The sequence below is a fragment of the Frieseomelitta varia genome, unplaced genomic scaffold (genome assembly GCF_011392965.1).
Source record: "Frieseomelitta varia isolate USP_RPSP 00005682 unplaced genomic scaffold, Fvar_1.2 scaffold_433, whole genome shotgun sequence".
NCBI classification, from domain to species: Eukaryota; Metazoa; Arthropoda; class Insecta; order Hymenoptera; family Apidae; genus Frieseomelitta; species Frieseomelitta varia.
In genome coordinates, this window is record NW_025110183.1 from 412156 (window position 1) to 424619 (window position 12464).

The following is a 12464-nucleotide window of genomic DNA, read 5'->3' on the forward strand; positions in this document are numbered from 1 at the left end:
CTTGACATGGCAACCCTTAAATATGCAACCGTACCACGCGGCAAAATATTATCGCCAACGCCGCGCCGTGGCTACCGTGACTCTCATTCCGTGAAAATAACGTAATCGCAGGTGAAATTGAGCCCCGCCTCGCGGTTATTCGCAATCGGCGCACGTATCGGCGATTTCGCGCCAAACCGGGGCGACAAACCTGGGTACAAAGGCACGTGCAATTTCATCCTGACGCGCAGCGAGAGCCTCCCCGAAGAAAAATTCCTGTCGAATTAATTTTTATTAACGTTTTTATGTAACGTTCGAGGCGAGAATTAGCGGAATTTCTCGATAATTTTCACATTTATCGAGAGGCATTTTTCCATTCTTTTTGGTTTTTTATTTGGAGGTTGTAATAAATCTGTGCTTGTCGAAGACTGATTATACAAAAATATATTATATATATATATAAAATATATAAATATATATATTGTCGAAGACTGAGCGAGCAGGATTTGGCTTGTATTCACAATGAATTATTGGAAATTTGCGCACTCGCGTTGTAGAAGATGAATTCTGAGGCGCAACTTTCGGATGTGACTGGTATTGAGAATAAATGTTACGAAATCTTTAGAACGTAGAAGATGATGGAATAATTAATATGAAGAATAAACGACGAACAATTATTATTATGACTATTTATCTTTAGAATGTGTGTAGAAACTGATAGAGTATTGGGAATGCTAGTTATTCCTGAATATACTTAATCACTGTTACGAAACCTTTGGAATATGGAAGATGATGGTTGCGTGGAGATGAATTTTTTGGAACTAGTATCGAGAATAAACGATGAATAATTATTACGAAATCTTTGAAATGTATTTATTTTTGGAAGATAATGATCATACGAAGATCAATTTTGCACTTTTGACTGAGGGAACAGACGAAGAATGGCTATTATGAACGATTATTATGAAAGTAGTAGATGATATTAGGACGAATAATTGTTGTAATAAAATCTTTAGATATCGATATTTAAATAACAAAATTATACGAAGTTAATATTTCTGAGGAAACTGATTTTGAAAATAAATTTTGGGGCACGATTCTGTTAGATTCTCTCTTCATCTATTACAAATCGCTCTGCCGATCTCGATCATTAGTTTATTACAATTTCCGATTCCAATTTCAAGATTATAGCTATAGTAGCAATTTTCGTCGACAAGCAATGGTAATATGGAAATATTACATAGATATAACTATTGCTAAAAGTTCCTTCCTAGTCACGCAATACTTGCTTTTCTGCCACAGTATTTTGAAGAAGTAAATCATCCTTTTTTCCCTGTTCTTCCTATTCTTACGAAAACACCAATTACGAAATTATAGTCATTTGTATCTGTTATATATGTATAAAAAAATATTTTTTCCACAGAGTCCGCAATATTTATTTAATAATAATTTAATTTTATTACAATCTTATTTTTATTATTTATATTTATTTAGTAATAATTTAATTTCATTACAATCTTATTTTTATTATTTATATTTATTTAGTAATAATTCAATTTTACTACAATCTTATTTTCATTATTTATATTTATTTAATAATAATTTATTTTTATTACAATTTATTTATATTTATTTAACTAAATTTATTTATATTTATATATAATTTAATTCTATCACTATTTAATTCTATTACTATTATATATTTCTATTAATTTACTTTTATTATCTACATTTATTTAATAATAATAATTTAATTTTATCAAACTCTGTTACTCCCTCGCACGTTTCAAGACATCCGAACTCTACTTGCGCGCACACAAACGTCGATTCAAAAAAAANAAAAAAAAAAAAAGAAGAAAAACAGAAATGGTTGCTGCAGACCAGGAATCTGGAAAGGAGAGCAAACCTGGTGGGTGTGTCGCGGCGGCTTGAGAATTCTAAAGAGATCTCGAGCGGGTAGCGGAAAACTACGTGGAATGCGTGCGTAGCGTGGCGGGTGGCGTGTACTTTGCGATGCAAATTAATGCGCGATTACCAAAGCACCCCGTGCCCTACCCTCCCGTCCCCCTCCCCCCCTTTCCGCCTACTCGTCGTTACCCTCGCCACGTTCGTGTCGAGGTCTCCCGCCAGCGGAGCAAATGGCCACGCGCTTATGTTCGTGTGGCCGCGCGCGCGAACGAGCGCGGAGAGACCCACGGGTTTCAGGTGTATTCTCGGGCTAAGTGCAACGAGTACCGAGGCTCAACCCCGGTCACTCGATGCCTACCCACGCATTAAGCCTGCTTACACGCTCGCTCCCCTAATCTGATGTAACTATTACACGTTACGCGGCTGCACGGTCGCGCTATCGACGGCGGATTATTTTTACTCCTCTTTTTCTTCTCTCGTACCTATTCTTCTTCCTTCACTTTGCTTACGGTTTTTGCTCGCTGATCCGTTCGTTCGTTGAAGCTGATTGATTCGTCGGTAAACGTGAAATAATTCGAACGTGTCGTAGATGAAATAACACGGACACGTCTGCGTCAGAAAAAGGGCGGTTTCGAGGGAAATTAAGTATTTAAGTTTGCGGATGTGTTTGAACTGGATCTTTTGTCTAAAGTCGAGTCTGAATAATATTTTAAGTTTCTTCTTCTTTCTTTCCTCTCATTTCGTTGTTTCAGTTAGTCTGATTGTTAAGGGTTGAAGAATTCAATATGTTATAATTTAATATTATGGTATATTATTATTATATATTATATATTATAGTATATTATTATATAATTATGTAGTAAAGTGTATATTAATATTACTTAATATTATAGTATATAATTCAATATTATGATTTAATATATATTTAATAATATAATATTAATATATATATAAAATATTATATATAATATATGTATTAATATTAATATTAATATAATAATATAATATAATTATATATGATTTAATATATCAGTGAAGAATATATAATATATTATTATTGATATATTTAATATAATATATTAATATTATTATTAATATATATAATTATCAAAGAGTGTGTAATTTAATATATGATATGTCGAAGATATATCGCTATTAGGCTAAGAATTATATAATCTTCGGTATTCATCGAAATATCTGTAACGATTTTTCTATTTATGTTATTTCCTTCCCAGTTCCAAATTAATCACGCCAGTTTACTATCAAGTTCAAAGCACATCTGAAGTTCTGTGTCGAGCATCGACGAGAAAGAAACGAACGTGAGAATCGGATATCGGCGAAAATCCGCGATCCCCGAAGAAATCGAGAATGCCGTAACCAAGGCGCGCCGTGCCCCCGCAAGAAAACGACCTGAAAACATTTTTGTCTCGCGTCCGCGCAAAGACCTGGAAAATTGACGGTGCAAACTTATTACGGCGTCGACGATCACCCGTCGAAAAAACTCGACTTCTACGTATATGGCGCTTTGTAAAGTTTCGCGGATACCGAATTCCATCACGAAGCGATTTCAAGGTGTCAAGCGTTACTCGTTAAAGCATCAGTTGCAATTGCGCGAAAACAACGATCCCGTTTGTTTGTCCGAGGCTGGAGAAGAAGGATGTTGGATGACGCGTATTTATTTAATTAGACTGAATTTTCGTGACACGTGACAATTTTTTCGTTTAGCCACCCTCTTTTACAGTTTGTTTGAAGCAGTTGACTCTTAAGTTTGTAACATTCGTAAATGTAAAGTATTTCAGACGTATATTTGTATAAAGTTCTTCAGTAAAATTATTGTTCTGAAATTAGAAAATTTAAAAAAAGAAATTGTATAAAATAACATCTGTAAATGTGAAGTATTTCAGGTGTACATTTGTAGAAAGTTCTTCAGTAAAATTATTGTTCTGAAATTAGAAAATTTAAAAAAAAAAATTGTATAAAATAACATCTGTAAATGTAAAGTATTTCAGATGTATATTTGTACAAAGTTCTTCAGTAAAATTATTTTGGAATTAGAAAATTTAAAAAGAAATTGTATAAAATAACATTCGTAAATTTAAAGTATTTCAGATGTATATTTGTACAAAGTTCTTCAGTAAAATTATTTTGGAATCAGAAAATTTAAAAAAAAGAAATTGTATAAAATAACATTCGTAAATTTAAAGTATTTCAGATGTATATTTGTAGAAAGTTCTTCAGTAAAATTATTTTGGAATTAGAAAATTTAAAAAAAAGAAATTGTATAAAATAATATTTGTAAATGTAAAATATTTCAGACGTACATTTGTACAAAGTTCTTCAGTAAAATTATTGTTCTGAAATTAGAATATTTAAAAAAAAGAAATTGTATAAAGTAACATTCGTAAATGTAAAATATTTCAAATGTACATTTGTACAAAGTTCTTCAGTAAAATTATTGTTCTGAAATTACAAAATTTAAAAAAAGAAATTGTATAAAATAACATTTGTAAATGTAAAATATTTCAGACGTACATTTGTACAAAGTTCTTCAGTAAAATTATTGTTCTGAAATTACAAAATTTAAAAAAAGAAATTGTATAAAGTAACATTCGTAAATGTAAAATATTTCAGATGTTTATCCTTTATACGTCAATTGTTTTTGCAGACAAAAATGTTGTTGCAGAATTTCAAACATGTTAACAATTCAAAAATTTCGATACCATTGAAAACTTAGTAGGATGTTCGAAAAATCAATGAAATTCTTCTCTAGCAAGTGAAACTATCATCTAATCCTATTATCGTCATTATCGTTAACAATAAGTTACAAGACAAAAAAGATCCCTCGTTTCGCGATAGAAAGAAAATTACCGGTGATTTTCTTTCGTAGACGTCGGTAGATTCGATTCGAAAGGATGATCGGAAATTCCGAGCGTCTGAGTTTCTCGTCGTCGAGGACTCGGAGGCCGGAGAGAGCCCCGGCACAATAAAATATCTCGGTAATGAGGATTGAACGATTATTATAAATCAAACAGGGCCGGCAAACGCGGATCGTTCGCCGCATTTCTCGCGCGCCACGTGTTTTGCCGGTGTTACTCTCTCGTGAACACGTGTCCCGCCTCCCGCTTTTATTTCTTTTTGCAATCGGTGCCCTCTCCTCGTCGTTGCGGTACGTGGTGCAAAAGTGACGTACGAACCGAACGCTCGGCGACTCCGACACGCTGGATTTTTCAGCCGGTGTGTCGCAAGGGGGCCGCGGTGAATTTCTTTTGGCCACGCTATGATACCGATGTTTCAATTACGCTGCCTTGGCCGAAACTCGTGGCTAAAGGCTTGATGGATGCCTCGGGTAAAAAAGAGAGGACCGGCCCGAGGCCAGGGGCGTGTGCAAACTTCGCGCAAACGACGACAATTCGACGAAATTCCCCTCGAGTCTGTTCGAGTGCTGATTTCTTAACCGTAGGAAATTTAATTTTAACGTTTCAGGGGATGTAGTTACTATTTTGAGTAAATATTTCGAAACAGAAGGCGTATGTTCCTTGTTTCGCGAAAAAACAGAGGAATTCAAAGGAGTTTGTTCGAAGAGAATTTAAATTTATTTCGAAGTTTAGGAGAACTGGTCATTTGTAATATTTCAGCGTAATTTAAAGAACATGTTGCTTGTTCTACGAATGTTAATATTTTATACTGCGAAATTCGATATTTTAGCGTAATTTAAAGAATATGTTGCTTGTTCTACGAATGTTAATATTTTATACTGCGAAATTCGATATTTTAGCGTAATTTAAAGAATATGTTGCTTGTTCTACGAATGTTAATATTTTATACTGCGAAATTCGATATTTTAGCGTAATTTAAAGAATATGTTGCTTGTTCTACGAATGTTAATATTTTATACTGCGAAATTCGATATTTTAGCGTAATTTAAAGAATATGTTGCTTGTTCTACGAATGTTAATATTTTATACTGTGAAATTCGATGATTTCTTTAAAGAAAATTCAAGTTAATTTTATTGTAGTAGAAATTTTTAATCGTATGTTATATATTCAAATTCATTTTGAAGTTTAGATCTAGCCACTCGTTTTTGTTGCGAAAAAATTTTTAACCGCATGTTATATATTTACATTGCAATTTTTAACCGCATGTTATATATTTACATTGCAGTTCGTAGCTACTTCTTAAGAAGCATGTAAATAAATTTTAACGATTCATTGTTATTCAAATTAATCGAAAATTTTGTTGTTACCGTTTAAAAAAAATTTTCGAATGTTTGGTACTAACGATAAGTATAGATAAGAATCATTTATAATAACTACGCGTAAGAAACTGAGGAATTACACGGTGACATGAATGCCTGCACAAGACAGTATCGAGCTCCAAAGATCGATATAATCTTTCCTATTACTGATCTTCTTTCTTCAGATATACCGTACGTATTTTTACCCACCCAGTCATATTTTGAATCAATACGCAATTTTTTCTTTTTACTGTTACATCGATATACTCTCTGTAAAATTTAGAAACATATAAAACTCAATTCAACGTCGTTGCCGTAAGATTGCAACATTCTCCCGATAAACAGCGAGAGAACTTTGCGAAGAATCCTTCGCTCCGTTGTTTCGTATCGAGTCACGAACGTAAAAACGAAACCTTCCAATCCTCGCGATAACGATCCACCGAAGAAGGAAGCTTGGAGAAATTTCTTCAAAGGGATTTCCAAACGGCGAGACGTGTCTCTACGTATATTTTTCTCCCTTGATCGGATTGTTGTCGGCACGTGAAACATTGGAATGTCGCTGATTACTGTTCAAAAAAAATTCAACAACGTACGAATAATTTTTAACACTGCTGTTGGATTAAAAACGTTGAAAACGAAAATTCAATGATACTCCGAGTAAAAATCCCGAAAACAGAAGAACAAAAAGCAATGAACGAATTGCAATCAAAAATTCTTCAGCTTCTCGATCAAGACACTGAAATATACCAAATATACCAGTTGTTACGTTTGCTCGCGGTTCAAATTGATCATTTCCCACGTTCTGTCTTGCTTTTTCCAGGTGTGTCCGTTCGATTTGAGAACCGCAGGCGGTAAATCGCCGGTAAGGTCACGCTTTTACGTGTAAGCCCTAAGCGAAATCTAGTTTTTGTTTATTCATTAGGTTACCCCGCGCTTTAAGTGGTACGTGGAGAAGGCTTGCCCCGACGTTACACTGTGTTCAGGGTGGGAGGCGGTGGGAGGGGTGGACCCGCCGTATCTCCGATATGCCACCAGCCATAAAAATCTGAATATATTAGGCCTACATGCACACGACATCTCGCTCGGATCGTGAACACGTTACCCACGATAATCTATGCTCGTTTCTAGCACACTTTAACACGTTTCTGCGTACACACTGGCGGTGGCTACTGTTCGCCGCGCTACCTGCTGCTAGTAGCTTCTTCCTTCGTTACACCCTTTTTTGGAAAGCCCCTTTCCCTGTACTGCGTTAGAAAAATGAAAAGAGAAAGGATTTTTTTTTCTTTTTGTAAATTAAACGAATAAATTTCGTCAGACGATCTACAAGATATTAGATCGAATTACTTAATTTGTAAATGTGTAAGCTTTGTAAGATATCTATCTATTGTGTAAAATATGGAATGCAAATTAAAGTCAAATACTCTAGAATTAAATTAATACTCAGGTGTGATTTAAAGTTTTCTGACTTTTTTTTTTGCGATTCAATAATACCGATCGTGAGTTAATTATATGGATAATAATTATCCACTTGTACCGAATTTTAATGCTCCCTGTGTGAATGATTACAAATATTCTACACACCTGAATTTGCAACGATTCTTCCTTAAAAATCATTATCACGGACAATTACATAATTGTCAAAAAAATACATCTATATGTATCAAATAATATCATAAATATTATTATATTATATATATTACAAATATTAAATAATATCGTATATTAAATATATTAGATGTAAAAGGAATATTTTCGAGGACAGATCGCTCTCTCAAGGTTAGCTAGAGATTGTCGCTTATCGTCGAGCACAAGCACGGATTTAGCGGAATCTCGGGCTTTCTTTTCGTTTCTTTTTCTTTTTCTCCCTCGAAATATATCGAAGGCGAGCGCCAAGAAGCCTGGTGAGCTTTCGAGAGCGCGGCGAAGCAACGAGCAAAAAGGGCGGACAGGGGACTGGAGGGGGGTAATTAGAATAATTCGGGCCGCTGTGGTTCACGCCACACGGACGAATTTGCATTTTAAATGAAGCAATGGCGTGTCAGAGGCCCCCGGTTGCGCCGGCCAAGCAGAGCGGCAGAACTTTGTGTTTTATAAGGAACTTTAATATTTATCGCGTATATCCAAACCGAATAAACCTGTATGTGTAGGTGTAATACGTGCACACATAGGGACATGGTTTCACGTATACAAAGGCACGTGTATATATATATTATAATTATTGGAAAGGAATTTAATAAATTTTATTTCGTTCAGTTTGTTTCACATTCACTTGACAATCATTTGAAATTATGTTCAAATATCACTATTAATTTAGAACCAACCATTTCTTATCGAATAAAATTTTACACACTAAAGTGTTTTTACTGCAAGACAGAATTTTCGTAACTTTTATTATACACTTTCAGATTTATTTCAAATTTCATCGGTGTAAATTTCAAAAATCGTGTGATGTAATGTTTCTAACAAATTTTTATAATACTCTTTTAAATATTTTCGCGAGCTATTTTATGTAACGTATTTTTGTATATATATATATATATATAAATTATATTATTTATATTTATAATTAAATATTTTCTCGAGCTATTTTATGTCACGTATATATATAATATATATAAATTATATTATTTATATTTATAATTAAATATTTTCACGAGCTATTTTATGTCACGTATTTGTGTGTGTGTGTGTGTGTTCATATATTTATATTTATATATATTATATATTTATATTTATATATTTTTGTGTATATATATATAAATATATATAAATATATGAATATATAATATATATAAATATAAATATAAATATATGAATATATAATATACATAAATATAAATATAAATATATGAATATATAATTTATATAAATATAAATATATAAATATATAATGTATATGCACACACGCATAAGAAATATATTGAACATATACATATGTACAAAAATATGTTCAAAAAAATGTTTGAACGTAGTCAGGGGCAACTCGATGCTCATTCTTCCTTTCCTCCTCTGCCAATCGAAAGAACCGGCACACTGGAGTTATTCCTCTCCACGATGCCGAGGCCCCTAACGATGGATCGTTATCGCGTAATTAGCGCCGCTGATTTTCGTGTTATGTCACTGACACGCATACGACCGTACGATGATACCCTTCATTTCGGTTTATCGAGTCTGGCCAGTGGAAAGAGGAGACTCGTTCCCTGAATCGGTGGAACCAGAGGGGCCTGCTCTGGCCGTGCACGTTACTTTTCCTTTTTATCTTGCTATCGTTCGCGACATCCCGATACGACAATCGTATCTTCGCGTTAATTGAAATCGAAATTCAACCGAGATCGCCAAGATCTTTGGATTTTTGGAACGTTTGAAGTTTCCTCTCATTTCGAAATCCTGCCCTCGGCCGCGCGTACATTCCTTTTCCTCTCGCTATCATTCGCGACAGCAGCTCAACGACAATCGTACCTTCGCGAATTTAATTGAAATTGAAATTCAATCAGGATCTTTGGATTTTGGAACGTTCGAATTTTCCTTCTTTTTCTATTTGAAGATTTTTTTTTGAGGGGGGGGGGGGATTTGATATTTCGTCTTTTTCTTCCCCATCAACTGAAGATTTTAACGATAAAGGAGCAAAGTTTGCAAAATGGAAATCGTTTTTAATGAAAAGTGATTTACACTGATTCCTCGTGTATACGGTTCGTATAATGATGTTCAGAGATGAATTTTTATATAAAAATTCGATATTTAGAGAATATAAATACTTTCCAATTTTACAATTTAAACAGACGAAGGAGGATCATCAAGCAAGGATAGTTTTAATTTCTGCAACTACGTTGAGTTATTTCTACGTATGTATTTAAAAATTTATAAACTACGATTACGAGTTTAAATGAATTTCTGCTTTAATCATTGAACGAACGTTATTGCGATCGTCTTGATGCAAAAGTGAATCAGCATGTTTGATGAATGATTAATAGTTGCAAAAGTGGATTCTACGATACCACATAGGAAAACACTTGCTCTGTAAATTATTGGGGTTATCTAAATGAATGGATCTGCTCGAATAATTTCATACTCATTAAAATATTCAACAAACTAATAAATTATGCAAATCGACTAGTTACGTGAACGTAGCTTTTGTTAAACAAACAACCTGACATTTGTTTGACATTCTACAATCCTATCCAAAAGCAATTTTCAAAATTAATGTCACAAATATCCATTGACGAAAGGAGTCAGGTTTTAGAGAGAGGAATTTACTGACTCAACATTTAACGAAACTCCTCTTTGATCCTGCCAACATAATATTTTTTAATTCCATAGGTTTCACATTACACGCAATGATTCTAAACCTTTGGTCAACAGCGTACACGCGAGTACAAGCTTATAAGTATAAGTTCAAGTTACAATTCATATTTCACCATTTCACCATAAAGTATATGTTTACGTTAAACATTCGTTTAAGAGCACAACAAAAATAAGGTTTGCGTACCTGTTGATTTTCCCCTCAGTAAGAAACAGCTCTTCTCATCCGGAGGAACCACAGTTGCCTCCAACAGTTCACTCTTCCTCTATTCGCGCGTTGCGGAAGTCCTTTCAATCTTTCAGCTCCGTTTCGATCCACAGCGACACCATGGTCCTCGGCATAATTTAGACACCGATCTTCCGTGACACTTGTATCAGACCGCAGGAAGCGATCGTCGCGAGCGTCGCGAGTGTGTTTCGGATGCGTCAAGGAGAAACCAGACTCTATAATGATACACCTACGACGTGTGACAGCCACGGATGAGTCCTGTGTGTTTGCACGCGTCGTCCCTCGCCCGACACGGTCGATTGTCTCGTTAATGACTCGCGGTCAACGCAACTCGCCCGTAGGACGAACGTTAAATGTCATCTTCGAACGGAGACACCATCGAGTCGCTTCGTTCCGATCCCCGAGGTTAACGCGTCAACATCGTTTCTATCCGAGCCCGTCGACACGAAATTCTTGGAAATTTTCTTCCAAGAAAGTGGCTCAACTCTCTATTAATTCTAATTTCGAGTTTCGTTAGGATCCAAACACAGAGGCAGTTTGTTCGTGCTTGACAGCGCATCTAGAGTCAAAGTGTCAACGTGCCACTATACGAAAGATCTTCTCGGCAATGCCAGTCCTTCGACACACTTTCTCCCATTCACGTCGATCTTCCTTCAATTGTCATTCCTCAATTTCCTCTTGCATTCAACGACGCAGCGATTGTCAACGAGTATCACGAAACGACGCACTCCGTCCGAAATTATGGTTATTACCGGGAAATGTTCGAGTTTCGACCATCGATAGGGAGAGAGGCTGGTCTCGACGGCGCGATCGATCGGTTTCGACGAGTGAAAGCTCAGTCGGCACGGTCCGCCGGTCGCCAGTAGTGGTGTGTGTTACCGCTTCTCCGGGTGTCTTCCTGGACCTCCTCCAGGCGCTCGGGCACCTCGTGCGCGCGTGCAGCTACTCCTGGTAGCCGTCGGAGTGGCAGGTCCGCGCGACGAGGGCAAACGTGCGCTGGACGACTGCGGTTGGCCGGCGAGCGTGCGGCGAGAAGGACGGCCGGAAGGAGGGAGCAGGAGGTGCACAGCGGTGAGAGCGTAGGAAAGAAGCGAGACGAAGGCGGGACGAAGAAGGAAGCGCACGGTGGGAAGCAGGGAGGGGATATGGGAAAGAGGGGAACAGGAGGGCTCACTTTTGGGACGAGCGGAGAACTTTGGGTCGAAGCGAGATAGAAACCAGGGACCAAGAAACCAGGGACCAGGAGGAGGCAAAAGGGCTCAGGAGAGGATTGGCGAAGGATCGACGAGGACAGAGGAGAGGAATGAAAGACGAATGCTGTGGACGAAAATGATGTGGACCACGCGGAGGACACGACGTGTCTGAAGTGGGCTCGGCCCAGGGAACCGGGGGTTACGGGCTTTGCTTTCGATTTGGTCCCCCGTATCCAGTGCCACGAGCTGTGCCACGAGCTTCGGTCGTGGTGCCTGTTCATGCAGAAACGCCTGCGTGTGAGTGAGAATCCTGGCGGAGCAAGGGAGCTGGACGTAGACTTTCGACGATGACAGAGAGAGAAAGAGTGAGAGAGAGAGAGAGAGAGAGGAGAGGAGAGAAGGTGACGGTAGCGTGTCGTCGCGTGCTGAACCGCGTTGGTTCGGGGCTGCCCCTGTGGCCTGTGGCCCACCTTGCCAACGGCCGTGGCCCCGGCGAACGGAAAGTCCCCTTTGCGTCTCTCTTCCGGGCCGTCTTCTTTCTTTCTTTCTTTCTTTCTTTCTTTCTTTCTTTCTTTCTTTTTTTCTTGCTTGCTTCTACGCTGTGTGGTTCCTTTCCCTTCC

The 12464-nt window shown here is 36.9% G+C and overlaps 1 protein-coding gene across 1 annotated transcript in view; it reads right to left on the reverse strand.

Moving 5' to 3' along the window:
• Window positions 1-11918, reverse strand: part of LOC122532037 (paired box pox-neuro protein) — a 40682-nt gene extending 28764 nt beyond the window's left edge. Inside the window, exon 1 of the mRNA XM_043660455.1 lies at window positions 10609-11918. The gene's annotated coding sequence lies outside the window, so the exon portion shown is untranslated. The remainder of the gene's footprint in view (window positions 1-10608) is intronic.
• Between the last annotated feature and the right edge of the window lie 546 nt (window positions 11919-12464).